The sequence below is a fragment of the Mustela lutreola genome, chromosome 1 (assembly GCF_030435805.1).
Source record: "Mustela lutreola isolate mMusLut2 chromosome 1, mMusLut2.pri, whole genome shotgun sequence".
Taxonomy (NCBI): domain Eukaryota; kingdom Metazoa; phylum Chordata; class Mammalia; order Carnivora; family Mustelidae; genus Mustela; species Mustela lutreola.
In genome coordinates, this window is record NC_081290.1 from 204,760,538 (window position 1) to 204,787,055 (window position 26,518).

Here is a 26,518-nt window from a genome sequence, read left to right on the forward strand (position 1 = left end):
AACCATTTAGTGCGGGAGGCAAGAAGCAAAATGAGACATTTGAGACTGTTCATGATCACAAGGAAAAACATTGTAACATGTGAAGTGATGGATATTGACTAAACTTACTGTGGCAATCACTTCACAATATACCCGTACACCAAATCACTAGGTGGTAATCTTAAAACTAGTACAATTTATATGTCAATTCTGTCTTAATAAAACCACAAGAAAAAAGAAAAAAGAAAAACAGAACTGTTTAACAAGTATGGTATAATTATAGTATATCCTCACAATAAAATATTATGTGACCATTAAATATAAAGAATGACATCCACCCATCCATCCAACAAATATTTATTAAATGCCTAATATGTATCAGGAACTATACAAGGCATGAACTATTAAAACAGTCGTATTTCTTGTCATCATGGCTCTCACATAACAAGGAAGTTCTTATACTGTTGGTAAGGCCTCTGGCAAAAGAGGTCAGGACTGAGGTAGCCCACAAGAGAGATCATTACCTGAGGTGAGAGTGGTCGGAGAAGTCTTCCTGGAAGAAATGCCATTTAAGCTGGAATTCCAAGAATGAGCCAGTCAAGAGATCTGCAGACAATTGTGTTACAAAGAGACATTGGGAAGTGCTTAAGAAAATGAATATACAACTGTACGTATAACATAACATTGGCAGTATAAAATCTGTAAAAATATGGTAGGAGGAAATTTGTTAAACTGTTAGCTGTGGCTGGAAGGATTATATATGGTCTTCATTTCCTGCCTTATTCCTCTCTTTGGAAGTCAGGCTGCAGAGTTTTAAACTCTGCTTTCTCCTCCCATGTTCCCCCAGTAACTGCTGGGGAGTCTTCAGGCTTGGCCACCGGGCAGCCAGCTGCCGTAGCACCAACAACAAGAGGCGGCTATCTGGGCTCCCAGGGCTTCAAGAGAAATGGTGTATCTTGTGAAGACAGTGCCCAGAGCAATAAGGGAAGAAGAAGGGAGTCCTTACTCATAGAGACAAAGTGGAAAATTGTATTTTCAAGATAAACTGTGTTCAAGAGACCTTGAGGTTTCCATTTTGCTTTTGATAGAAAAACCTCTTTCTGGATCAAGAGCAGCAAACGCTCCACATGGTATGAGTGATGTTGGAAGAAGGGTGCTTGCTTTCTCAGTGGCTGAGGGGCAAGGGGCACACCTCCAGGAGCTGGCTGAGCAGAACTTGGTGGTTGGCCTGCCTTCTCCATGCCTATCCAAAATTGCCAGGCATCCCAGCGCTGTATCTCTAGGATCTTCTACTTTTGAATGGGGAAAATGCCCCTCTCCTCAAGCCACTCCCCTTGGATTTCACATTTCACCCCTGCTACATCCATGAGCAAACTCCTGCTTTGGTGGTCATGGGTTCCAGATGTCCTTATAACTGGCCCTCATTAACCATTAACCTTACCCTCTGTCGGGAATGTGCTCACTTTTCTCTAGCTGCTAGAGCAAAGCCTGCTTGTTTTGCAAGATCCTGTTAAAAACTTCACTCCCTTTATTGTCTTTCCTTACCACCCCAATTCAAATGGGCATTTTTCTCTAACTCGTCTGGCATTTACTGTCAGAAACACTCATTTGACATTTATCACATTCTGCCCTTTATTGCCCGTTATTAGTTACTGTGTTTGCAACTCCCCTCTCCAATGTGTAATGTTATTCTCTTTACTTAGAAGATGACCATTCTCTTTCCCATCTGCAGAACTCCTACTAAATGGCTCCCAGACCCAGCTCAAAAGTCCTGGGCTTCCTCTCTGCTTTTTTTTGTGAGTCAAAATTCCTTTTTATCCACCAGAGTGTATTCCTGGTAAATCTAGAAAGTGTATCTGACTTATCTTGGCATTTCCCGAGGTGCCCAGCTGTGTGCTGGGGCCTCATGGGTGATACAATTAAATGCTGAGTCAGTGAGTCAAGGAATGAATGGAAATGAGTGAGTGCTTTTTGAGGATGTTTCAGTGTGTTAAAGGCTATGGGTTGACTGTGGTCTGCTCTTGTTTTTATGCACAAGAAGTACTGTGCATGTAACAGGTACTTAATGAATGTGAAATGTTTATTAATTCCAATATATGTATTAATACCTTTAGTAGTAACATCAATATTACCACCCCTGATAGAAGTCTGTCAGAATGAGGTAGATGCTTGATCCCTTTCCCTCTCATGAAGGAAGACTTCTTTCTGGAGCTGTTCTTGTTTATAGAGGAAGACCCTTGTGATTTGCAAAGAGGACAGCCAGATTTAAATCCAACCCTTGTCTGTATCTGGAGGAGGGTCTTCTGACAGTGTCCAGCTGCTGTACCCAGGTGACCTGCTCTTACAGAGCTTCCCCACAGGAAATATGACTTCCACCCAGGTTCATCATGCCCTATGAGGGCCTCAGGTGGCAGGAGCAGATGTCTGGGTCTACTTCCCCTTTGCCTGCCTGCCTATATGACACATTCAGCTGTGGACAGGACTAGAATTGGGATCAAAATGCCTGAATAAACCTAGAGGGCTGGAAATCCCCACTTACTACTCTGACTTGCCCCTTAAGTCAGGGGTCCAAGCTCTGGGCCTGCTATCAGCCTAGGTGGCTAATTCAGACCCTTTTCAGAGTCCTTAGCTCTTCCCTCCCTTTTCCTGAGGAACATCTTAGTGAGAGGAGGTGTCTGTGCTCCACAGTAGTCTCATGAAGCATGTTAGCAAAGAGAAAAGAAAAATAAAACAAAACCCCCCAAACTCTAGCTCAGCAGAGTCATGCTGTCTGACTGGCTGTATTTATCATGACAGTTTCTGTCTCTTGTCCACCCGTCCCTCCCACCTCGACTAGGCCTGTTCTTTTGGTCTTAGCAGCTCTCAGAAAGAAGCATGCACAGAGATAATTCCTTTTTAAAGTTGCTGAGGCATCATAGCCATTGGAGAGCCTGCCTCTGTGAGAAAGCAGATCCTGCAGGGAGAGAGTCTCTCAGACTTTCCCCTCCATCCTTGGTGTGAGGGGCCTTGGCTGGTTGCCAGGTCATAGGCACAGGTGCTTCTGGAGTGGTCCCAGCCCCCAGGCTACTGTTCAGACCCCAGCCAGCCCTGGCTCATAGGAAGAGCCCTGATGCCATGGGTTTGGGTCATGTTGTTCTGGCAGAAATCTTTGCTGGGTGACTGAGTTGTAGAAGGACCTGGAGGTAGATCCAGGCCACTCAGAGAAGGAGACAGGGCACAGGGATGAGGAGAGAGCCAGCAACAGTAGATGGATGGGAACATGCAGAAGAGAGACAGATGGCAGTGCTTCAGGCTCCTTAAGGAAGCAAAGCCAGGTGGGTTGGGAATAGAAATTTGGTTTCTCAACCCACGCAGTTCCTGCTCCTTTCAAATTTACCCCTGTGGAGAAAGAAATGGATGGCATAATGTCCATTTAGGGTCAGGTAAAATTCTGGGGAGTCCAGATGGAACACAGACCCCCATTCTTTTTTGGGTATGCCAGGCTGATTCCTGAGCCAGGTTTATTGGTAAGGGGGCTGACGCCGCCTCATCCCTTCCAGAGACCTGTCTAGAAAGACCACCCTGGGGTGGACAGAAGTCTTCAGGTTGTATCATACTTCTGAGGCAGTGCTAACTTTTCTGGATCCCATTGGCTGAGGGACCCCTCTCTTTATTCCTGGAGCCATCCCCTCCCCACAAGGTCACACAGATCTGAGTCAGAACATGGGCTTGCCCCTTATTACCTGGGCCATTCACTTAAACCTCTTGGAGCTTGTTTCATTACCCATGAAATGAAAGTAGTTGGGGAGTCTAGTCAGGTAATTTGGATGAAACCCCTTGCAGTCTCTATCCCTTGTGGTCCTTCTTCCCAGAGTGGTGCAGAGTGTCCTCCTACAGAGCTGAGGTGACTGTCTGTCTCACCCCTGTTGTCCAGCTAGTGGGTCTTGTCACCCCACTGGTTCTGGGGAAGCCATTGTGGCATTTGGAGTGGCATGACATTTCTATCTCCTACATTCTGAACTAGCTCTGTGATTCTGGGCAGACACAGAATACAGAACTGTACCTTTGGTGACTGGGACTAGATGGGTTCTGGGCTGTGAGCCTGGTAAGCAGTAGTGTCTCCAAAGTCACAACTCAGGGTCAGGGGACCTCCCAGATGCTTTTGGGTTGGGAGGCCCAGATTCTTCGGTCCCAGAAATTTAAAGTTTTCACTATGTGAGAGCCGGTGCTCTGGGTAACACTAGCTTCTTAAACCACCCAGAGATAAGAAAGCCTTCATCTAATTTCCGCATTTTCCCTGAGGCTTTTGCTGCTCTTGGCTGAAGCACCAAAGCAGCATTAGTGAGAACCAGAGTTCCTTTACAATGGTCAGTGATTTGGAGGTCTGCTCTCTGCTGGAGCATCCTATTTTGGGGATTGTGGGTGGAAGGGGCATATTGGAAGCTTTAGGAAAAATTCCTGATGAGAAAGTGTGCTTCTGGCTTCTACACTCTAATTATCAGATTAGACAACTCATATTCATGACCCAAGAACTAAAAGATGCACAGTTTCAGTTCCTAACGGTGGTGGCCTTTCTGTCCCCCAAGTCCTCATAAACCTGGGTGAACCTCAAGATCCAGCTTGTTAGGCACATTGAGGAAATATTTAGCCCCCACCATCTGGAAATGAGTGACCACCCACCGGCTTCACCTCCAGCTGGTTTTGGGCAGAGTGGCCCTTCCATGGCTCCCAGCACCCTTCCCAGCTCTGTGGTTTGCCACAGGGATTACTCTTGTTTCTCTTTCTAAGTGGGGAGGGGGGATGATGGTGGATTTGTTTACCCTAAAGATGAATTTAAGGAAAAAATGAGAAAGAAGCAAGTGAAAGAAATAGACCTTGTAGGCAGATCCCAGCACAATCCACAAAAAGGAAAGAAGACCTAGGGTCTGAGAACAGGTGACAGAGTTGCACAGAGAGAGGACAAGCACCAGCCCTCTTCTGGTTTCTGGGTGGCCTATGGGCCCACCATTGATCTTCTCACTCTTGTGCAGAGAATGGACCATCATTAAAAGGATCATTTCTGTCAGTACATCCCCTGGAAGGGTCACCTCTGCAGAGCTGGTGATGGACCATCCCCCAGCAGTGGTAGACTGGGCTGGTTTTGTCCTTTTTGGGCAGCCTGTGCCAGCTGGAACTTGCAGCACACAGCGATTCTTGGTCCACTTGTTACTCCCCTAATAGGTCTCCCTTTGGCTCCCTACCTGCTGGGGTGGGGAGCCTGGAGGACTTCTCCTCATTGCCCTTCTTTTTTCTGTGCATATTCCCACAGGGGTCATCCTCTTCCCTGCAATTTCAAAACCTCCTCTCCAGAGCACAAAGCCTCGGGCAGGCACAGAGTATGCCCATGGGAATGAGGCGTGAACTCCCCCTTCAAACTCTCCCCTCAAACTTAAGGGAGACACAGTCTCTTCCTTCTTCCCCAAGTTCCAGGCTGGCCTGTAGCTGCAGCTCATCACAATCAAAATAAAACCTCTTTCCTGGTCACTTCTCAAACCCAAGTCATCAGTGAACCCCACTGCCCCTCACCCTTGTCCATCCAGTATCTGTGACCTGTTGACTCTTCCTTCTTGCTTCCTGCCCACCCACCTCCTTCCTGCAAGATCCACAGCCCTGACTCAGGCCCTCTGGCTACACCTCCCAGCCCTGGGCAATAATCTCTGCCTGGGCTCCCTGTAGACTGCAGGCAGATTAATCGTCCCAAGGCTCTCCTTTGATGATATCATTTTTATAGACACATAAAAAGAAGCATTTAGGCAGTCAGTCATGTTAAATCTTAACCATCTTTACAGATTTTTTTTAGCGCAGCCCATCAAAATTGTCACCAACCCCGAAGGTCCCACATTTACAGTGTCCACGATAGTCCCTCCTATGGCAGGAGAGAGCAGGCACCTGGAGATGTAGGGCACTGAGCTGCCACTGCGGAAGATGTTCTCTCCTGGGTCTGATCTCACATGGCTGCTGCTGGCTCTGACTTACATCTAGGCCCATTTCCTCCTGGGTACCACCTGGAGCCTGGTTATTGTACTCAAGAGGGATAAGTAATCACTCCCTCTGGACACCATCAGCACTTGTCTGCAAGAGGCAATATATCACAGCAGTTAAAAATATGTCAGGTATTAATCTTTCGGTTGCTGGAGGGGGGACGCCTAGAGGTCCTAAGGAGGTGCTAAGAGTGGGCAGAGGGGAAAGCCAGTACGAGAGCAAATATTTCACTCAGTGAAAGGGAAGAGAAGAAAAAAAAGAAACAGGACAGTTTTGACTTGTGGAGTTGGACAATGGATAATTGTTTTCAAGTTGACACTGCTACAACATAGAGTAATGATTAAAAAGATGCTACTTCTGAATAAATAAAGGCACTGGGAATAAAAACAACTTGGTGGATTCTGGGGCCAGATTCAATATCTAGCTCCCACACTTACTGGCTGTATGACTTTGGCTCGGTTACTTGCCCTCTCTGGGCCTCAGGTTTCTTGTTTGTAAATGGGTATGAAATGGTATCTAGTACATGAGGTTGGTTTGAATAAGTGCCTTAGGACCTGAAAAGTGCTTAGATAGTGCTTGGATACAGTGAATGTTCCAGACTGGTAGGTGGTTAGTGGCATGGTGGTATTGTGGGCATACCGATGTTGGAGATGGTTTGGGTTAGAATGCTAACCAACTGAACCTCTGGTTTGCCTTGTAAACTTGCCTCCTGCACTTTGCTGGCATAAGTCTGCTGTCCTAGGCAGAGGGTTCTGTGGGTTGTCCTCCTGACATGGCACATTTGTGCCTTGCCTGTGCACATGGCATGACTCTCCCCCACTGGAGTGCATTGACAAGTCCTGATTATAGAGCAAGCCCAACTTCATGTCCTCAGGAAGCCATTCTATGACTGCTTCACCGTGGCCTCTGCATTTTTTGGGTCCCAAGGATTTACTCTTCCAACTGTCTACTTGCCACTTCCTATGTGCCTCCCAGAGTTGTATATGTATCCAAGTGAGCAGGACTTGTTATCCCAACTACTTTGACTGTGTAATCTTCAGTACACAGACTCTATTTAAAGTCTGCCTCAACCTAAGTGTGTGATCCTAAATGATCCTAAGTACTCCAGGAATTCTGTCTAACTAGGGCTAATTCACTTCTGAAGTCTTGTGCTTGCTACCTGGTGGCCATTGGGGACTATGGGACCAAGAACGCACTGGTCTATGTGGGGCATTGGTCACAAGCTTAATATTGGCTCTGCCTTTTTCTCTCACTAATGTCTTCCAAAGCAATCTTTCTTTTGGTAGGATCAGAAAGAGCAGAGTCCAGCAGGCTCTTCTGCCCCTCACCTTCCTGGGATAAGAAAGAAGAAGGATCCCCAAGAAGTCCATTTAGTGGGAGAAATGTGAGCAGTTGATTCAGATGACAGGCTTCCTTGGCTGTACAGGGGAACGCTCCAGGTTTGGACTTAGCCTCTGGCCTTCCAAAGGCAGTGGCAGCCCAATCAGGAGTGTCCTTACTTTGAGGAGTCATTGAGAGGCCCCCTCCCAATGGGGCCTCTCACATGTGTGCATCGCACCCTCTGTTGTGCACTGTACAACTTGCTTTCTATGCTATTAAATAATTAAGTTGGTACTACAAAAAAGCTTCAGTATTAGGAAAAGGCCTCAATTAATTGCTTTCATTTTAACTGTGTATTGTATCTCCAAGAGGAGATAAGAAAGAGAAATGTGGGTTTTGAAGCCAAAAGGAGAGGTGCCCTCATAAAAAATGACAAATGTCCTTCTCATATATTTGGGTCTACTCAATTATACAAGCACAGGGGCTGGGAGCCACCACCAGTCCCAGGCTCTGGCTGTCTTCCATGGCTCCTGGTGAGCTGGGGCAGGAGGTGTGGGGATCCAGCTTCTCACTGATGGGTGGCCTTGTGACTGATGGCCTCTGATGGGCTGACCCAGTTCCGTGACAGGCTGCAGCAGCGATATTGGGTTGCTTTACGGTACTCCTGTTGGAAAAACTTTCTGAGTCATCACATATCTTCTATCTGGGCCTTGTGAAGGAGGCCAGCTATTTACTGCAGGAGGCTGTTAAGGCTGAGGACATGCATGGTGTCTTGTGATGTTAGCACATACACAAGATGATGAAGTGAGGAATAATCTCATGATATTTTATACTTGCCTGAATTAGTGTCTGCCTCATTACGTTGCTGTTATTTGATTTTCTATCAACCTCCCCCACTAAATGTCCTATTCTGTGAGGGCAGAGGCCTTCCTTCATATCTGTTTCCTGCCTGGAACACAAAGCTCAGGGGCTTCTCCCACCAGATGGACTAGTCCATGGGTCATGAGGTGGACGATGCCTCCTGGAGTTGTAGGATCCAGTGGCCCTGACAGTATGTGCTTAAGAGATTATTTTGAATGAATAATGAGACTCCACAGATGTTTATTGAGTGTCCACTGAGTTTTGGGGACAATTGGATGCCTCTAGGGTTATGGTTAGACCAAGAGAGACAAAAACTCCCTCATGGAGCTCATTAATGAGGGAAGATGGACTGTAAACAAGTGAGAAAAGGAAGTATATAGCATCCTGGAAGGTGATAAGGGTGAAGAAGGACAATGCACAGGGAGATAGCAAATGCCACGGCATCACTGAGGAGGGAGGGAGTGACAATGTTAAAAAGAGTGGTGAGAGAAGTTGTCACTGAGGTGATACTGAGCCAAATACTTGAAGGAGAGGGTATTACCATGTGCATGTGTGAGAGAAGGGCTTTCCACAAAGAGGTCCTGAGGTGAGCACAGACCTGGCATACTTAAGGAATCCTGGTGAGGCTCATGTGGTTGGAACCAAGTGAGCAAGGGAGAATAGTATATATTGACATTAAAGAGGTAACTGGGAACTTGATTGTGCAGGTCTTGTCAGGGCATTAGTTTCTTTAAAATAGGAGGCCATTGAGTAATTTTGAGCCTCCAGAGCCACATAATAGTAGGCAACAGTGGCCCCCAATGATGTCCACATTCTAATTCCTTGGCCCTTAGAATGTGTGCAGTTGACCAAACTAAGGATCTTGAGATAGGGAGATAATCTCAGATTATCTGGATGGGCCCAGTGTGATCATAGGGATCCTTGTAAGAGAAGGCAGGACAGTCAGAGATAGAGGAGATACAATTACAGAAGTAGGGTCAGAGAGTCACAGAGAGATCTGAAGATGGAGGATTGAGCCATCAGTCAAGAAATGAGGGCACCTCTAAACACTGAAAACAGCTCCACTGACCTGCTTTGGACTCCTGACCTCCTGAATATTTATTATAAGGTAAGAAATATATGTGGCTTTAAGCAACTAATTTTATGATGATTTGGTCCCACAGCAACAGGGAGCAAATACAGTGGTCAGGAATGGCATTCCATAACTTGTAGGCAATCCTCTGAATGATTCAGGTGTGTGATGCCATCAGACAGAACAGAATTGGAGGTTGGGAAGCCTGGGCTCCTCATGACTTAGAAGTGGATTATAGAGAGGGTGAGGTTGCCAGGTGAACAGCAAAGGATAAAGGACATTGTGTTTTGGTGAGTGACCCAGGGTCAGGAGTCCAGCAGGAGAAGACAGGTAAGCAAAGCAGACATGATTGGAACATCTGGAGGGAATCACCTCTCCCCTCCATGAAAGTGGAATTACCTGGGGAGGAGTGGGTGATGCCACTCCAAGAAGAACACCTTCATAAGGACCTTGTTTAGGCCAGTCATTTGAGGTCTTTGCATTTCCCAGACCAGCCCTGGTGACAATACAGAAGCCCCCAAGAGTTGGGCAGATATTCGCTGCTGTAGGCAAAACACAGGATGGGGGAACCTCTAACGGGGCATTCTGTGCTGACTTTAGAGGATGGAAGCGTTTTCCTCTAGGGAGGGTGGAAGGAGGCAGGCACCTTTTGGGCATTACCATTCTTATGAGGACTCAGAGGAGGGCCAAGGGCTAGAAAGTTGTGGCCACTGTTTAAATTCAGACTGGACTGTTCAACTTGAAGTACTGGTTCTCCTTATTGCCTCCTCCACCCATCAGTGAGGCCTGAACTTCAACTCAGCCTTTAATGACTTCTTCAAAGCAGGCCATATGTTCTTTTCCACTGTCCAGCAGAGTTTCATCCTCCTAACCGGGTTTTAAATCTTCAGTCCTTCTAGAAACCTTCTAAAATTGGTCTGGGAATTCTGATGGATATGTCTTCATATCCAAAAATGGACCCCACTTTCGGTCCATTTTTTCCCAGTGTGGTTCTGATGTTAAATATGCCACTATCAAGTTACTTTAGTCCACAATGGACTGACTCCCTATGCCCTACTGATTTTTTTTTTCAAATGAATGAACTTTACAGTATCTTAACAGGACTCCGACATGAACATATCCCTAGAAAGCATATCCATCTATCCATCCATCCATCCACCCATCTACCCAGTACTTACTGTGTCCCTACTGTATGCCCAGATTGATTCTCAGCACCAGAGATCTAGCTGGGAATAGTGCAGGAATATAGCTCCCGTCAAGGGGGTTGCATCATGGCATTTCTAACCTGGTGGTATGAATCAATATTTAAATCTTTTGGATATTGGTTACCACAGAAATGGACAATGTCAAGCCTGGAAAGGACCTTAAAGATCATATAGTAAAACATTTCATAAATGAGGAATATGAGAATGGGAAAGAAATGCAGGAGGCCAGAGGTCCCTAAGCTGATCAGTGGCCCAAACAGACCTGAACTCAAGTCTGTGTCCAGCATTTCCTGCTGCATGGTGCAGCAAAACCTCATGCTGTGATTTTCCAGGCTTAGACTTGGTGTCCGTGAGTGGATAATTTACAAGGTCTATGTGGCACATTGTAGTCACAGTTGGAACAGGGAATACAGTGACATTTCAGATGATTGAAATCCAGGGTGAGAAGAAACACTTTAAAAATGGAAAAGCTTCATGTCTGTGTGATGCATGGTAATGTCTCAAGGAAGGATGCTTCCGGGACATCCCTAGAAAGACTTGTTCACCTGGATTGGATTTGAACCCCAAATACAGGCTCCCCAGTAGGGTGAACAACCCTGCAATGTTGCCCGCAATTGCTCTTTGAACCTCCTTCTGGGTCCTCCATGTGATTCCCTCCTGGGGGTTTGCTCTTCAGAAATTGGCTTTGCTGGGAAGATAGTTGAATTGTGGCTCGAGTGGCCCACTGCATATATATCATCTTTTATTCATTTCTCCTTGATTTTTTTCACAATGCTTCCTGACCTTGCTTCTTTTTCATGTCATGGTATACACAGAAAATAATATTTGAATGGTGCACTGGAGCAACAGAGGCATTTGGTGGTATCTATATATGTGGTGAAATATTAATTACATTCCTTTTATATTAAAGTTGATGAAAAATTGAAAATGTAAAATTCTTTTTCAACAGAACTGTATATTTTTAATTTCTCATCAACTTTAATATAAAAAGAATGCAATGAATATGTTGAAAAAGAAAAACAAAACTGGGTGGGGGGTGCATCACGTTGCCTGATTTCAAGCTTTACTACAAAGCTGTGATCACCAAGACAGCATGGTACTGGCACAAAAACAGACACATAGACCAGTGGAACAGAGTAGAGAGCCCAGATATGGACCCTCAACTCTATGGTCAAATCATCTTTGACAAAGCAGGAAAAAATATTCAGTGGAAAAAAGACAGTCTCTTCAATAAATGGTGCTGGGAAAATTGGACAGCTATGTGTAGAAGAATGAGATTTGACCATTCTCTTACACCATACACAAAGAGTAACTCAAAATTGATAAAAGACCTCAACATGAGGCAGGAATCCATCAAAATCCTAGAGGATACACAGGCAGTACCTTCTTCAACATTGGCCACAGCAACTTCTTTCAAGATATGTCTCCAAAGACAAGGGAAAAAACAGTGAAAATGAACTTTGGGAACTTCATCAAGATGAAAAGCTTCTGCACGGCAAAGGAAACAGTCAACAAAACAGAGGTAACCTATGGAATGGGAGAAGATATTCACAAATGACAGTACAGACAAAGGGCTGATATCCAATATCTATAGAGAACGCCTCAAACTCAACACACACAAAACAGATAATCACGCCAAAAAATAGACAGAAGACACGAACAGACACTTCTCCAATGAAGACATACAAATGGCTATCAGACACATGAAAAAATGTTCATCATCCCTAGACATAAGGAAGATTCAAATCAAAACCACACTGAGATACCACCTTATACCAGTTAGAATGGCCAAAATTAACAAGACAGCAAACAACATGTTTTGAAGAGGATGTGGAGAAAGGGGAACCTTCTTACACTGTTGGTGGGAATGCAAGTTGGTGCAGCCACTTTGGGAAACAGTGTGGAGATTCCTTATGAAATTAAAAATAGAGCTTCTCTGTGACCTAGCAATTGTACTACTGGGTATTCACCCCAAAGATACAGATGTAGTGAAAGGAAGGGCCATCTGTACCCAATGTTCATAGCAGCGATAGCCACGATTGCTAAGAGCCATGGAAAGAGCCAAGATGCCCTTTAACAGATGAGTGGATAAAGACGATATGGTCCATATATACAATGGAGTATATGCCTCCATCAGAAAGGATGAATACCCAACTTTTGTATCAGCATGGATGGGACTGGAAGAGATTATGTTGAATGAAATAAGTCAGGCAGAGAGAGAGGCAAATATCATATAATTTCACTTACTTGTGGAGCATAAGAAATAACATAGAGGACATTGGGAGATGGAGAGGAGAAGTGAGATGGGGGAAATCAGAGGGGGAGACAAAAAATGAGAGACTGTGAACTCTGAGAACAAAACTGAGGGTTTTGGAGGGGAGGGGAGTGGGGGATTGAGTGAGACTGGTGGTGGGTATTATGGAGGGCACATATTGCATGGAGCATTGGTGTGGTGCATAAACAATGAATTTTGGAACATAAGAAGAAATAAAATAAAATAAAATGGAAAAAAACATACAATTCTAAGAAATAAATTAAATAATAAATTTGTATAAGAATTCTAGATATCCATGAAAATTTTTAAATGAGAAAGTTGAACTGGTTTCCATGAACATAACTTTTTTAATGTATCTGTTTTGGTGCTTAAAATAGCTACAATGCAATTGATGTCTCAGACTTGGTGATAATTTTTTCCAATTCTTGATAGGTACCATTGACTGGAAATTGTTCATACAAGTAGGCGATAAAAGTTTTAAAACCATTTTTTTATAACCACTCAAAAATTTACAACATTTGAAATTATATTTAAAGGATCAAACGGTTCTTCCTTTTCTTTCACTGACAAAAGTAATGTTGGAATTTCTTGTAATATTTTAAATAGATTTCTTATCTTTTTCATATCAAGTATTCCAAAATAAAGAATGTGCGTGCACTGTTAGAACATCCAGTTCATCTACTGTTGAAGGGCGTATCAGCTGCAATGGTATGTGGACATATACATACAGACCCTTTGACTACATATGCACCTGCCACAGGCTCCTGCTGAGCCTCTCATGCCCCCACCACAACTGGCTGTACCTTGGCTGCAGTTGGAACCCTTGGGTGACAGGAGAACAGATACTTCTATGGGCCCTTTTGTTGACCAGTAGCACGAGTTGCTGGAGAAGATGTGCATGTGACCCAGCCCCTCCTCAGACGTACTCTGAGCATACCAATGCGTAGTGTGTGCCCCATGTCCTGTGATTATTGGAACCACTCTTCTGAATCTCCTCTGCACTACTTGGGGCTGCAAGGGCCAACCTGGCCCTCTGTCCTCAGGGCTGGTGCTCACAGACTTATGGCACATGGCCCTGCTTTGGTCCCCCCTGGCTGGGAAGCTCTGCTTAGCATATTGCTTCCAGAGGCTGTTCTACATCTTCTCCACGTTACTTAACCCTCTAGCGCTTCTTCCATCTGTCTCATTTTGAGCAGATGACATTTTCCTCTGATTGTACTGAGAAAGTTGAGATATTCAGTGGAAATTTCCATTTCCGTTCTTTTGTATTTCAAATTCTCCATTCCTCATCTCTGTCTCTTTCTGGCCTCCTAATTTTTTGTAGATATTTGGTCATTGCCCAGCTTATGCTGGACACACTGTTAGGTGATGGGGGTGTATAGTGTGGGTGAAGAAGAAGGCAGCTCTCTTCCACCTGGAGACTGCTGGACCTGGCAGGAGGTAAGCAGGGACTCAGCTGACTCTCTCCATGTAGGCCCTCTGTCCCCCAGATCTTCCACATTTCTCTCTCCTCCTGGCTTTGTCTCTTTAGCCCCTCTTCTCTATAAAATCTCTGCCATATACCCTTACACCTGGTTGTTATTCCCTCTCACTCACTGCCTGGTTTATCTGATTCTGGTGCTCCTTCTGGCCCTCCCATCCCTCTTGGTCTCCACCTTCACACCCTCTGGGCCCTGTTTTCTTAAAGGTCACCAAAAACTGAAAAGCTGGATCAGTGGCATTTCCTCAGCCCTCCCCTCCCTCAGCCTCCTGCGTGATCAGACAATGATAATCGCTTTTTATTCTGGCAACTCCTCTTCCTGTCTCGTGTGTCTATGACACCACATTCTTCTGCTCCCTTCTACCACCCGGGGGTTCCTTTTTATCACTGTTGGAGAAGTCTGTCTGGGGAATGAAAAGTAGTAGGAAAGTGGGATTGAGCCTGAGTGGAAAAGCCAGGGAACCAAGTCTTCTATGTATTTAGATTCAAGAGCTTCTGTCTAGCTACCTTTAAATCTTTGGATTTTCCCCCTTTGGTTTTTATCTCTTTGCATTATGGGTAGGGAACATCCTCAGTAGCAGAAATGTGCTTTGTTTTTTAAAGAAACAGTAGGGAACAGGTTAGTGAACAGACCCTGTTTTCTAGATCAGCTATTTGGATGAAATGCAAATATCCAGGAAAGCCAGACTGCCTGGGCTGTCCCTCAAGCCTCCTAGGCAGAGAAGCATCTCAAAGGCTGTCAAACATCCAAAAGCTCCAGCATCTCTCTTGGAAGGTCTATTCTCTACATTGTCAGGACCAGCCAGTCCTTTCCCTTTTTGCCCTATTAATAGGATTTCTCCCAAAAGTTTATGTAGAGCCTGCATCTTCTGCTCCTTTTTCTCTGACAACTCACCTATTCCAATGACATGAGCCTTCTCTTCTCTGCAGTTGGAGTCCAAATTCATGACACTATAGTCCTTGTCTTGTCCAGGTTTTCCCTGAAATCAGGGCCTGAGAAAAGGTCTTGGATACAGACCATTTGTTTGGATAGTGATACCAAGGAACCAGGGTGAGACGCTGGGACAAATGAAACAGGAAAGGAGGAGAGCTTTTCCAAGGATGCATTCCTGAGCTAGCCATCACTTCCATGCCAGGAGTTGGACCAGCATAGTTGTCGTGCTGGATTGTTCTAGATCTCGTGATGGAAAGTGGAGACTGGAGCTCTGTGATTCTGAGGTTCAACTTTTTCCAGCACATTTGAATTCTATGATATTTAATCCCATCACAAAGAGTTTAGCTCCTGTATACCCTCAGGGTCAAACCCTTATCTCCTCAAAGGTAGAAGCTCTCTGCTTGTGCTCTGCCTAGCTTTGTCCCAATTACATGGGAACCTAATAAATTCTGTTGAATGAGTCCTTAGGTCAAGAACCCAGAAGGCCTTATCTCAGCCATCAGATGTGACTTCCATAGGAAAAAAATGACAGTATTGATGTTACCATCATTCAATGACAATGGTGATAGTGGTGGTAATCCACGTCTACATAATGAGAATAACCCTGGTGATAGTAATTCATGTCTTTATAAACAATTGTTAATATAGATATTCTTGGGGTACCTGGGTGGCTCAGTTGGTTAAGCATCTTACTTGATTTCAGCTTAGGTCATGTTCTTAGGGTCATGAGATTGAGCCACGCATTGGGCTCTGCACTGAGTGTGGCGTCTGCTTAAGATTTTTCTCTCCCTTTCCTTCTGCTCTTCCCTGCTGCTCATGCTCTCTCTTTAAAGCATGCCTGCACGTGTGTGCATGCACGCGCGGGCGCGCGCGCACACACACACTGTTCTCCAAACCATCATGGGGATAAGGCAAAGGGCTAATCTAATTATTCTGACTTTACAAATGAGGGAGTTGAAGCTCTGAGAAACTAAAGAGCCCTGCCCAAGATCCCCTTTCCAGCCATCAAATCCAGGTCTTCTGTGTCTTATTTTGGATCATTTAGGAATAGGCAGGAGGGAGAGAGGTGTTGGTGACGTTGTTGGTGGGTGGGGTGGTCCTTGCTCAGGACCAGCAGAAACCCAGAAGGGTTAAGACCACAGGTGCAAATTTAGGGTTCCCAGTATGGAAAGACAAAAGCTGTGACATTTGCAGAGGAAAGGGAGGTGGGCCAAGCCCTTGATTGATATCAGCTGGTAAAGCTGTGGCACTTTATCAGCTGATATGGTCTGTGCATTGGTGAAGAAAGAAGAAAGGAGGGGCCATGCCAGCACAGCATTCCCAGAAGAGGTCCACACTGGATTAGACTCTCCTGCCAAACAAAGGACCATATGAGAGATTCTGATAAATATACAAAGTATTTTACATTGAGGGAGAGCTGGAGACGAAAACCACAGTGTTTCTTTATAGCTTCTGTATGTAACCCTATAGAATCAACTCTTACCTATTTCTCATTATACAGTGTGGGCTAGAGCATTCTCAGTAAATGCTTTTGCTGTCTTCCTTAGGTCCTGAGTAAACAAGCCCTCTAGATATTATTTTACATAGATATTGGGGCTGCAGACTTCACCCGATTTTGAGTAAATGGCCAGGGGCAAACCATACTCAGGATTTTAAAGTAAGACTGTCTTTGTGAGAACTGCATTCGAAGAAGGAGAAGGGACATGCTCACCAGCCTGATGCTGGGGACCATTACACACATATGGTCACTATAGGCTTTTGTTCATATAGACCTTTAATCTGAGACCCCGCTACGCATTCCCTTGGGGTCATTCATATCGCAGAGAAATGATCTTGTGATATCCAGCAGGCGAGAGGAAGATAAACTCTGCATCATCAGAGAGCAAATTTCCATTTTTCGAAAGATACAATTTGTCCAGTTAACATATTTAACATCAATGAGGATTTCATAGTGTTTACCCAGGGAAATAAAACATTAATTATCCTTTGGTTATTTGAACGCTGATTTCCTTTCTCTACTACTGACCTGAAGTATTCTCTTGTTTGAGGTGGGGGCTAATCTCCTCACCAAGGGCTCAAGGAGGGTGAATCAGAGATGTAATCCCCAGAACTCTGTGAATGGGATGTTAACTTGTCCAGAGTGGAGCACTGTGTCACACAGCACTCTTTCCCTTGCATCTCACCTAGCCCTGTAACAACTCTGGGATGGGTAATAAAGTGCAGGCCTGGCCCAGATCTTATAGGCGGAAATACCAGTGTAGTGCTGGGGGTGTCCATGCCCTCAGATCCAGCCCTTCCCTTGTAAGGTTCTACTGTTCTTGAGCTGTTTCCCCCAGCAATTTAGTGGGATCATCCAAACTCCCTACACAGAAGAGCCCTCTAAGTGCTGGCAGACCACTACCATCTCCTCTGAGAGGCATGCTGAGAGCAAACACTGTTCTTGTCAGACAGACCTGGGCTACTGCCCACTTTCTTCACTGATGCATTGTAAACGGGGGCAAGTTGATTAATTTCTCTGATCCTTGGTTATATCACCTGTAAGATGGGGGGTGGTAGTGCCATCTTGACATTGTTGCTGCGTGGACCACATGGAGCAAGGTGTGGGCTCATGGGCCAGTGACAGCCACATCGCAAGAGCCCTGCAATTACTTAATGTGAATGTGTCATTGATATGGAAGGCACATTTGCCCCCGGATTTCAGCACCTCTGCTGTAGGAATGCATCGCAACTTCTCACGGTATCTTCAGCTAGGTGACTTATGACACTGGGCTTGTTGCCTGCACATGTACAAAGGTCCAAAGCCTCAGTCTCCAAACTTACAGACTGGTATCAATGGCCTAGAAAACCACCAAGGGGACAGTATAGATGGACTTTTCTAATCTGCAGGGACCAAACTGTTGGGCGTGATGAATCAGGCCTGTGTTAGCAAACTTCCCAAAGCAAGAGTCAAAGTTGGTTAGTCTACATAGTTGCAAGACCCATAAGAGCTCTCAAATCTTTTTTTTAGTTCTCATATACTTTCTTTTAAAAATGTTGCACCATAAACATTCAGGTGCACGTGCCCCTTTGGATCACTACGTTTATATCTTTAGGGTAAATACCCAATAGTGCAATTGTTGGGTCATAGGGCAGTTCTATTTTCAACATTTTGAGGAACCTCCATGCTGTTTTCCAGAGTGGCTGCACCAGCTTGCATTCCCACCAACAGTGTAGGAGGGTTCCCCTTTCTCCGCATCCTCGCCAGCATCTGTCATTTCCTGACTTGTTGATTTTAGCCATTCTGACTGGTGTGAGGTGATAGCTCATTGTGGTTTTGATTTGTATTTCCCTGATGCCGAGTGATATGGAGCACTTTTTCATGTGTCTGTTGGCCATCTGGATGTCTTCTTTGCAGAAATGTCTGTTCATGTCCTCTGCCCATTTCTTGATTGGATTATTTGTTCTTTGGGTGTTGAGTTTGCTAAGTTCTTTATGGATTCTGGACACTAGTCCTTTATCTGATATGTCGTTTGCAAATATCTTCTCCCATTCTGTCTGTTGTCTTTTGATTTTGTTAACTGTTTCCTTTGCTGTGAAAAAGCTTTTGATCTTGATGAAATGCCAATAGTTCATTTTTGCCCTTGCTTCCCTTGCCTTTGGCGATGTTCCTAGGAAGATGTTGCTGCGGCTGAGGTCGAAGAGGTTGCTGCCTGTGTTCTCCTCAAGGATTTTGATGGATTCCTTTCGTACATTGAGGTCCTTCATCCATTTTGAGTCTATTTTTGTGTGTGGTGTAAGGAAATGGTCCAATTTCATTTTTCTGCATGTGGCTGTCCAGTTTTCCCAGCACCATTTATTGAAGAGGCTGTCTTTTTTCCGTTGGACATTCTTTCCTGCTTTGTCGAAGATTAGTTGACCATAGAGTTGAGGGTCTATTTCTGGGCTCTCTATTCTGTTCCATTGATCTATGGGTCTGTTTTTGTGCCAGTACCATGCTGTCTTGATGATGACAGCTTTGTAATAGAGCTTGAAGTCCGGAATTGTGATGCCACCAACATTGGCTTTCTTTTTCAATATTCCCTTGGCTATTCGAGGTCTTTTCTGGTTCCATATAAATTTTAGAATTATTTGTTCCATTTCTTTGAAAAAGATGGATGGTACTTTGATAGGAATTGCATTAAAAGTGTAGATTGCTTTAGGTAGCATAGACATTTTCACAATATTTATTCTTCTAATCCAGGAGCATGGAACATTTTTCCATTTCTTTGTGTCTTCCTCAATTTCTTTCATGAGTACTTTATAGTTTTCTGAGTATAGATTCTGTGCCTCTTTGGTTAGGTTTATTCCTAGGTATCTTATGGTTTGGGGTGCAATTGTAAATGGGATTGACTCCTTAATTTCTCTTTCTTCTGTCTTGCTGTTGGTGTAGAGAAATGCAACTGATTTCTGTGCATTGATTTTATATCCTGACACTTTACTGAATTCCTGTATAAGTTCTAGCAGTTTTGGAGTGGAGTCTTTTGGGTTTTCCACATATAGTATCATATCATCTGCGAAGAGTGATAATTTGACTTCTTCTTTGCCGATTTGGATGCCTTTAATTTCCTTTTGTTGTCTGATTGCTGAGGCTAGGACCTCTAGTACTATGTTGAATAGCAGTGGTGATAATGGACATCCCTGCCGTGTTCCTGACCTTAGCAGAAAAGCTTTCAGTTTTTCTCCATTGAGAATGATATTTGCGGTGGGTTTTTCATAGATGGCTTTGATGATATTGAGGTATGTGCCCTCTATCCCTACACTTTGAAGAGTTTTGATCAGGAAGGGATGCTGTACTTTGTCAAATGCTTTTTCAGCATCTATTGAGAGTATCATATGGTTTTTGTTCTTTCTTTTATTGATGTGTTGCATCACATTGCCTGATTTGCAGATGTTGAACCAACCTTGCAGCCCTGGAATAAATCCCACTTGGTCGTGGTGAATAATCCTTTTAATGTACTGTTGAATCCTATTGGCTAGTATTTTGTTGAGTATTTTCGCATCTGTATTCATCAAGGATATTGATCTATAGCTCTATTTTTTGATGGGATCCTTGTCTGGTTTTGGGATCAAGTTGATGCTGGCCTCATAAAATGAGTTTGGAAGTTTTCCTTCTATTTCTATTTTTTGGAACAGTTTCAGGAGAATAGGAATTAGTTCTTCTTTAAATGTTTGGTAGAATTCCCCCGGGAAGCCGTCTGGCCCTGGGCTTTTGTTTGTTTGGAGATTTTTAATGACTGTTTCAATCTCCTTACTGGTTATGGGTCTGTTCAGGCTTTCTATTTCTTCCTGGTTCAGTTGTGGTAGTTTATATGTTTCTAGGAATGCATCCATTTCTTCCAGATTGTCAAATTTATTGGCGTAGAGTTGCTCATAGTATGTTCTTATAATAGTTTGTATTTCTTTGGTGTTAGTTGTGATCTCTCCTCTTTCATTCATGATTTTATTTATTTGGGTCCTTTCTCTTTTCCTTTTGATAAGTTGGGCCAGGGGTTTATCAATTTTATTAATTCTTTCAAAGAACCAGCTCCTACTTTCGTTGATTTGTTCGATTGTTTTTTTGGTTTCTATTTCATTGATTTCTGCTCTGATCTTTATGATTTCTCTTCTCCTGCTGGCTTAGGGTTTCTTTCTTGTTCTTTCTCCAGCTCCTTTAGGTGTAGGGTTAGGTTGTGTACCTGAGACCTTTCTTGTTTCTTGAGAAAGGCTTGTACCGCTATATATTTTTCCTCTCAGGACTGCCTTTGTTGTGTCCCACAGATTTTGAACCGTTGTATTTTCATTATCATTTGTTTCCTTGATTTTTTTCAATTTTTCTTTAATTTCCCGGTTGACCCATTCATTCTTTAGAAGGATGCTGTTTAGTCTCCATGTATTTGGGTTCTTTCCAAACTTCTTTTTGTGGTTGAGTTCTAGCTTTAGAGCATTGTGGTCTGAAAATATGCAGGGAATGATCCCGATCTTTAGATACCAGTTGAGTCCTGATTTAGGACCGAGGATGTGATCTATTCTGGAGAGTGTTCCATGTGCACTAGAGAAGAATGTGTATTCTGTTGCTTTGGGATGAAATGTTCTGAATATTTCTGTGATGTCCATCTGTTCCAGTGTGTCATTTAAGGCTTTTATTTCCTTGCTGATCTTTTGCTTGGATGACCTGTCCATTTCAGTGAGGGGAGTGTTAAAGTCCCCTACTATTATTGTATTATTGTTGATGTGTTTCTTTGATTTTGTTATTAATTGGTTTATATAGTTGGCTGCTCCCACGTTGGGGGCATAGATATTTAAAATTGTTAAATCTTCTTGTTGGACAGACCCTTTGAGTATGATATAGTGTCCTTCCTCATCTCTTACTATAGTCTTTGGCTTAAAACCTAATTGATCTGATATAAGGATTGCCACTCCTGCTTTCTTCTGATGTCCATTAGCATGGTAAATTCTTTTCCACCCCCTCACTTTAAGTCCGGAGGTGTCTTTGGGCTTAAAGTGAGTTTCTTGGAGACAACATATAGATGGGTTTTATTTTTTTATCCATTCTGATACCCTGTGTCTTTTGACAGGGACATTTAGCCCATTAACATTCAGGGTAACTATTGAGAGATATGAATTCAGTGCCATTGTATTGCCTGTAAGGTGACTGTTACTGTATATGGCCTCTGTTCCTTTCTGATCTACCACTTGTAGGCTCTCTCTTTGCTTAGAGGACCCCTTTCAATATTTCCTGTAGAGCTGGTTTGGTGTTTGCAGACATGAACCAATTCCTTTAAAGAAATCCCTCTTTCTTCCCTATTGGTTCTCTTCCTCTGCAGAACCCAGAGTAATACAATCTTTTAACATGTATTGGATAGAGTTGAACAGTATGACTAATATGAAACAGGAGGAGGAAGGTAGTCTTTTGGAGTTATATGTAGAGAGAACTTTTTTTTACTGCAGACTATTTTTGCACAGCTTGTTGAATGCCAGGTTGACTCTACTTAGTGATTCTCATTGTAAACCCCACACCTTCTCACTACCATGTACAGACCCCTATATCCATCCCAAATAATTTCCATTTCATTGACTGTGCCCTTTGCTGCTTCAGGCTCTGGGCATCTTTTATAGCTCAGTGGGCCATCACGTGATGCTACCCTCATATCTTCAGGACCCAAAAGTCCTGGAAGCAGTGACTTCTGCCTGTTCAAGTGTGATGGTGCTGTCAGGCATGGAGTCGCCATCTCTTTGTAGCTCAATGTCTCCCGAGTCAGTTGCTCTGGGCGCAGGCTGCACATGGGCAGAAGTGAATGAGCTGTATTAATAGTTTCCCCAGCATAATCCATCATCCCCTCAACAATGTATTTCTGACAGTTAATTAGAATCCACACAGTGGAATAACGAACACCGTGTTTAGAATTACAATCTATTGCTAAACAACAGATCAGACAGCCTGTTGTCTCCTGTCACCCTGGATGTCTTAAGTGTTCAGCTTCCGATGCCTGTTTAGCACTCTTTAGCCAATAATTCTGCCAAATGGTTTCAGATGGCTCAATCACATTGAGGGGGTGGGAGCTGTACCTGTCCATGGGCAGAGGTCCAAGGAGGGAGAGGAGGAAAGCTGCCAGTGCCTAAAGCAGCAATGGATTCTTCCCCTGGGTCTTGTCTCCTGAGCCTGATGATAGGAGTACAGGAAGTAGGAGGAATCTGAGCAACAAAATGTGAGTTAGAAGGGAACTCAGGGATATTCAGTTCAATCCTTTCTACATCCAGAAGCTTCCCAGGGATGTACACATGGCCTCCTAATTCCTAGCATAGTGTGCTTTCTTCTGCTCCCCTACCCAGGTCAGGGCTATTGCTGCTTTTTGGGCTTAGATACTCACCAACTTCTCAGCTGGCTAAGGGAGGATGCTGGAGTCATCATTAGAGCAGCCAAAGTCTTCCAGTCTGGCTGCCCCCACAAGTCTCTGGCCCCACTGAAGAGGCAGCTACCCCTTGAGAAGTGCACCTGGCTCTACCTGGTGAAGTTTGACTCTCATCCTGTTGTCACTTTATGGGTGGCCTGTCCCACACCAGAGACCAAGAGGAGTGCACTTGTGGGGCCAGGACCATGAGGACCTAGCTCTGGGAGACTCATTGTTATCCAACAACTTGGTGTCAGTGGCCCACAAAACAGTTTTCTGCCATATTCTTGCTTGGGGGTATGGTGAGGCCCTTGCAGTGGTTCCCAGGGAGCTCCTGAGGTTAGAACCTATCACCACAGTGTTGGATGATCCTACATTTAGCTATGGAACTAGATCTGTTCTAGACCAGGGCTCTCTGAGATTCAGTTTCCTCATCTATACAATAGTAGGCGCAAAACAAGTCTTTATTTATTAAATTCTTTTTAAAAAGAATATTGTAATCAGTTGAAGTGCTCAATAAATATGTGGTCTGTGTGTGAGAGAGAGAAAGAGAAAGAGAGAGAGAGAGAGTTCACTTTTGTGAGTTCCCCCAACATGGGCAGGAAGTTGCATCCTTGGGGAAGATGGCATCTTCTCTTCATGCCTTGGGTGGGTGGGTGGCCTTGTTTTTAGATCACATCTGACTGGCCTAAGGACATGAAGGGTCAGAATCAGTTTAAGACTAGGTTAGAGACAACCAGAGTTCACTTTATTCTAGCCACTAAGACTTGGGAGTGTGGTACTGTGCTGATGAATGTTTATCACCTAGCTGGGGTTGGGGGAGCCTTGGTACGTTGTGTGTGCTGGTTTCAGTGGAGTAAATACTCTTGCCCAGTGTGGTCACTCATGTTGGAGTTGGAAGAGATGAGCATGACTGGCTCTCACGAGTGGGTCTGAGTGGGCTTTGGCACCACTGGGGAGCTGTAGATAACTTTTAAGTGGGGTTTAAGCTCCCTGGTAGTTCAGTATCCCCTTAATAGCCACCTGTAATCCCACCCCAAGCTGTCAGGCTGTGCTGAAAGTGGGGATACTCCAGCTACTTCTGGAGTACCTTACTCCAGGGCTGGAGCCCATGGTGGCACTGGTTGGTTCAGTGGCCCCATGCCCCAGCCCCTGGATCTCTGAGCTCCTGCATGGAGTAGCTTTCCTGCTGTCCTCTGCTGGGTGGCATTTACCACCCTTGTAACTGCATTCCCCACCCTCCCACCCTTTACTGGTCCATAGCCAGGCGTGCTGTAGGCGTTTTATGAATGTCTGTTCAATGACAGGCGTTTTCAATCACGAGTTACCCGTGGGCACAGGAGAGGAAAATTAAAGAACCTTGGAAGGTTCCCTTTACCCAAGCCCTGGGAAAGCCTGTAAAGGCCTTTGTCTTTCTTGTCAGCATTGTGCGCTCTCACTCAGGAGCTTACTTTTTCCTCTTCTGTATTTAGTGGTGACAGACCACTCAGTCTCTCTGTGCTCATGGCAGGCTGGCTCTAAAGTGATTCTGCCCCACCCCACACTCCCCTGCTGGGGGCTGGATTCACAACTCCTTCCAAATCTTCTAGACTAGGGCCTGATCCAGAGAAGCCTGCTGAGTGGACAGGGCTCTGCTCCCCAGTTCCTGGCTCTGGAGGCAGGAGGAAGACACACTTGAAGGATTCACAGTTGCAACACCTTGCTATGGCTTTATGAATAAATTGGGTGCCTTGCAGAAAGATCACTGTATCTCCGATGCAAATCCCCACAAGACAATAAATATAGATTCCTTTGTTGTAATCACAGCAGCATCTTGATCTGCCTGTGGTGATTAAAGTGTAACCAAACTGCCATTTAATTTCATTCCAGGCCATTTCCAAATTGTGTTGTGTAAAGACATCTTGATACAGAAGTACTCCCTGCAGCTCAGACCCTGTTGGGAGGAACTGTGTTCTGAAAAATCAGGCTTCTGCTAGGGAATGAGCTCCGATTTGGCCACGTAGGGTGCCTGTGCACACTGCCACCCGTGCCTCCCCGTCTTTGCCTCTCTCTACAGAGACTGCTCCTGTTCTACACTCTGGAAGCCTCTTCGAACCTCCCATCTACAGATGAAGAAGCCCAAACTGCATCTTAGAGAGGAGGAGTCCTTTGCCATATCCCCTTAATGAAGGCCTGGAAAAGAACTGTTTTGGGAAAGTTCCACCCACCCATTCCCTTTAGGGGGCAATGCACTTTACCCTTGATAGCTGCTCCTGTGAAGACAGCTCCTACTGGAGGTGCAGCTGCCCTGTCTGCAGAGCTCTCCTAAGCACCACAGGTCTTACCTAAACCAGAGGGAGAAAGGCAGGAGGACTCATGTCAGCAGAGGTGTTTGGGGGTCTGAACTAGGAGAGATGAAGAAGGCAAGGCATGGGAGGAGGCCAAAGGAGCAGCCAAGGGGGAACCAGGGATTTAGTCCAGCCAAATTGGCGGGGCTAGCCCCTGTGAGCATGCAGTAGCTGCTATGGCGGCCAAGCAGCATGAATCATCTGCTTTCCCTGTAGCAGTTCATCCAAAGGCTTGAGAGCCCATCTGCAGAGTAGCTTTCAGGCCAGCACTGTGCCTGCAGTGGAATTGGGAAGGGTCCCTGTTAACAGGTTGTAAGGCTGATTCAACATAATCAGTGGAGAGCTCCCAAGAACACCTTTCCCTCCTTTTGGCCCTGGGAGGAGAAAGAACCATGGATATGGTCTATAGGTTGGAAGAATGCATTGGCCCCTGAGAGACAAAGGAAGTGGGGGCAGAGCTGGGGGCAGAGGTGGGGGTGGGCTTGTTATCAGCTCCTGTTGTCTCCCTATGGATGAGAGGTTGCTTTAGGTTACGTAAGGTCCTTACAAATCTGGGATCTTGAAGATTCCAATATAGGAAACAAGGAAAAAGGGTGCTGAGTAAACAGGAAACTTATCTGTTGAAGTAGCCATCAGTTTCAGAGGAGAAGCTGTGTACTTGCTGTGGTGTGTGTGTGTGTGCGTGTGTGTACATGGTATGAGCTCTTGTACTGTTGGGATGAACAGAGCAGGGGAAGAGAGTCTGGTTGCCTGGTACTAAGGAACCTGGAGGTCCCCATTCTAGAACTGTTACCTATATCCCAGACTGAAGGGAGGATTTGGGGGAAATTTCTGAACATATTAATCACAAAGCTGCAGAAACCTCTTTTCTTTCACACTGCCTAATCTCAGGACATACTAATAAGACACGGAAGCACATAGAGCAAGCTAGCATGAAGGTCCAGGGAATGACCTAGGGTAGTTGGGATACATAGCAGAGATGGCCAGCTGAGGTCAGCTTGGAAGGTGAATGTAAAATCCCTGGGCTGTGTTTTCTGCAAGCCTGAGGACTCCAAGAGGGGCTGTATCTTCTCTTCATGTGACCAGCACAGGTCCCTGCTCACAGGTGCTGTTCAGTACATGCCGACTCAGTGCACAGAGGTCAAACCACAGGTCAGACAAATAGCAAGTTGGAACTCA